The sequence below is a fragment of the Octodon degus genome, unplaced genomic scaffold (assembly GCF_000260255.1).
Source record: "Octodon degus isolate 3935 unplaced genomic scaffold, OctDeg1.0 scaffold00341, whole genome shotgun sequence".
Lineage (NCBI taxonomy): Eukaryota > Metazoa > Chordata > Mammalia > Rodentia > Octodontidae > Octodon > Octodon degus.
This window is the reverse complement of record NW_004524917.1, coordinates 805732-809711: the sequence shown is the minus strand read 5'-3', so window position 1 is coordinate 809711 and position 3980 is coordinate 805732.

Here is a 3980-nt window from a genome sequence, read left to right as displayed (position 1 = left end):
TTTATTGATTTATTGGCAGTACTGGGGATTGAACTCAGGATCCTGTGCTTGTCAGGCAAGTGCTTAGTCTACTGAGCTATCTCCCAGTCCCATCCTATTATTATTATTATTATTATTTTTTCAGAACCAAGGATTGAACTCCAGCCCTTGTGCTTGCCAGGGAAGTGCTTATTCTACTGAGCCATCTCCCTGGACCCCCATCTTATTATTTTCAAGAGATCTTTCCTGTTGTGTTCACTAGCTATAATGCTATCTTCAAAGTCTGAAATTCTATCTTCAGTTTTGTTCAAGTGGTTTTCCCAGCTCTCAATGGAATTTTTAATGTCTTGGATATCTGTTTGAATATATTTGATGGATTCTTGTTCTTTCTTGTATTGTTCATTCAATGTTTCCATCATATTCCTATTCCCTTCTTTTTTTTTATCTATGTCTCCCATTGATGTATTAAGCAATTCTTTCATTACTGTTGTCATTTCATTTTTTACCTGAGAGATTAGTTCTGATTTGATTTCCTCCATAGCCTGATGGAATTATTTAGTTATTTCAGTTGTTATCATTTCAGAAATTTCAGGTGTGTGACTTCCAAGTTCTTCTATGACCTTGTCTCCTGGACTTGTTTTTTTGTGGGCTACAGGTCTAACATTGCCTTTTGTTCTTTCCTTTTGTCATTTTTGAAGCTCCCAATGTTCTCTATAACTCTGCAACAATAGTAATAAGGAGTATGTGGGTGAGCAAGGCCTTCAGGAGAGTGGGAGAGCATGGTGGACTCATCAAAGCTTCCACTGTGTGGGGTTCAATGTGGCTTCCACCTTGTAGTGGGAAGCAAGCTGCAGCTCAAGAAGGATTTGATTATGACCAGTGCTAGCCAAAATTCTGAAAGGCTTTCTCAATAGTGGGTTGGTATAGGGCTCACTAATGCTCCCACAAGTCCTTGTGATAGTAGTCCAGGCATCTGGTTTCAGTTCTCTGAGGCCATCTTCCTAGTGGTCTTGGCAAAGTTCACCAGGTGCCCTCCAAAGTCCTGCAGGCAAGGGCTAGCAGCTGGGGCTCAGTGGAGCTCCAATAATGGTTGGGGGTATACAAAAGGACCAACATGTCCCCTGATAGTCTTCCAAGTGATTGTGGGTGGCTGGGACTCAGACAAACTCTGCTAAGGCTTGGAGGTGGTGGGGTTAGGGCTACTAGGCCTGCCTGGTAGTCTCCCTGACAATCTTTAGGGTGAGGATGGGCAGTGGGGACTCAGAAGAACTCTGAAAATTATTTTTTAAAAATGCTCTTTTGGTATTCAATGACCTTTTTCAATCAATACAGGTATAGCATTATAAATATATACACTAACAAAATGTCAAGGATTTTTTAGTTATACAGTGTATGCAGTGTTTGTGTTTTTATTTCTGGATCTGAAATTCATTCTCTCTTTACTCATTTGGAGCTTAAATGCCTATCTTTTCTGCCAAGAAAACTGAAGGCTTTCTATAAAAATTATAATTTTTTTCTGAGAATCTGTATGGCTATTCCACAGGGAAAGAGCAGGTACAATAAATACTTCCACTTTAAACTTTATTAGAAGTAGAATGATGGAGGACACTATCAATGAGAAGCTTTGTTATCATCAGGAGAGAATGGGCTTTGCAGTGTAGAATTTTCTTTATTAGATGAAAGTATTTATGAGTTATCCTTGGAAACAAAATGCAGTGTTTCAGAGGATATGCTTATATGATGCTCTTGTACCTCTTAAATGCTACAGTTAGTCATGTGCTCACCTAAGCTTTTCTCTGTCTAGTGAACTATTGATCATGTTTACAGGATTGTATAGCCTCATCAGCACAGGGTGAAGATGATGTAATAGAAGATATACTCTTTATAAAATCTTAACAGCTAAAGGTAATAATAATATTCACCATAAGAAACTCACTCAGGTATTTCTCAGTACACTAATATTGAATGAAATCATTGAAATGAACTATTTAAAAAGAAATGCTTTGCCTTTGGGTTTATTATTTTGCAATGATGGAGATTTAAGCCAGGGCACTGCACATAGCAGGTAAGCATTACCCCCAGAGCCACACCCCTAGTCCTCAAGGGAAATTCTTATGCAAACTTTAGGTTCAAAAAGTTAGATAATTAGATCTGAAAATACAATTTAATTATTTAACTAATGTAATTAAGTTTTAAAATTTCCATTTAGTTAAGATTATTTTAAGATATTTTTATTCTTTTCCCAAACACATTATAATTTCTGGATTATGATTGTGTCATGTAAACATAATTTGTATAAAACTGTCAAATTAGGTGGAAGACACAAAATCATGGGCATAATTTAATTCTTGCTTGAAAGTAAATTTTTTAAAAAATGAATACCAAATAGAGATATAAAGAAAAAAAAAATCAGTGTTAGAAATGATACAGGATTTCACTAAACAAAGTAATAGGAATTCAACAGTGGTTGCTTTATTACATGATGCCATCCTCAAACTAGTTGTTCACATTACCAGATATAAATGTGTAAGATTCACTTAAAGAACCATTTCTTTCCCTTTCACAGTATCTATTGTACCCTTTAGATTTTCATTATTTTTTCAGGTTCTCACACGAGTGAGATAATACGATGTCTGCACATGTGGATGTGATTTATTTCACTTGCCAATAGAGTCTCTAGCTGTATCCACTTATCTACAAAGGCCATTCTATGTGCAGGGTGGGTTAGGTTCCTCCTGTCAACTTTAAAGCAGCCTCAGACCTATTGGGAGCCACACAAGCTGGAAATTGGTCAAGTGTGTGATAGCAGGATTAGGCTCAATTCATAAAGCAGTCAAGCTACCTCAGTCCTGAGATAAGCATCCTGACTGGTTATTATCAGTTATTAGTCATGAGGCAAGCTTGTGTCACATGTTACTGTTTTTTTTTTTCTTTTGTTGTTGTTGTTGTTTGTTTTTATCATGTTACTAGCTTTTCAAAGGTAGAAGTAAATGTCCAAACTGTTTGTTCTGAGAGCCTTCAGGCCAACTAGGTGGATGGGCCATCACCTTACCCAGCTCTTGTCTTTTTGTCTATCTTTTTCTCATTCCTGCAGTGGTTTCTCCCTGGGTACAACAGATCAGAGTGAAAGATCAATGGATTTCCTACACAGACCCAGTCAGGAGACAAGTGATGGCTGTGTTTCTGTGACTCTTATATGTCTTTGCATTTAAATAGCTATCAAACTGGGTTTATTTCATAAGGGATAGCTTATTACAGTGCTAAGTTTAATAGACATTCTGAAAGGAAATTCTTCAATGAGTTGACATTTAAATGTGCTTTAAAGCATTAGATAAGGCTTGTCACTGATGCAGAAAGGAAGAGTAAGGTGAGATGGAATTTTGAGTGGTAAGGGGTGCTTGCTGCCTAACAAGAGCAATACAGTTTTACCTACTTAAGGGGTATAATTGGAACACAACACAAGCACATAATGTGAAGTGCCATGATCAGACCTGATTTTTTTTTTTTTTTTTTTTTTTTTTTTTTTTTTTTTTTTTTGGTATTTCCAGGGATCAAACTCAGGAACTTGTGCTTGCCAGGTAGAGGCTTAAGATGCTGAGCTATCTCCTTTTCCCCAGTTTTGTATTTCTTATTTCTTTGTAGTGGGAATTTTCAAAACCTGCCCTCCAAGCTATTTTGAGATGTATGATGCCATACTATTACCTATAATCACACCACAGCCACAACAGCTTGTGGTACCAGGTTCCTGGTTTCTTGGCGTGGAGGTGAGAACAAGGAGAGATAAGGAGTGGTTTCAGATGATTCCAGTACATTGCATGTATGGTGTGCTTTATTTCTCTTTGCTGTTTTCTGCCACTATGAACTGCTGCTCACTACCATGTGCCACCCTGCCTTGGAGCCAGCTGAATATGGACTGAAACTGCCACAAACTGTGAGCTAAATAAACCTTTCCTTCCTTAATTTTGGGTGTCACATAATGAGAGTAGAGTAACTAAGACAAA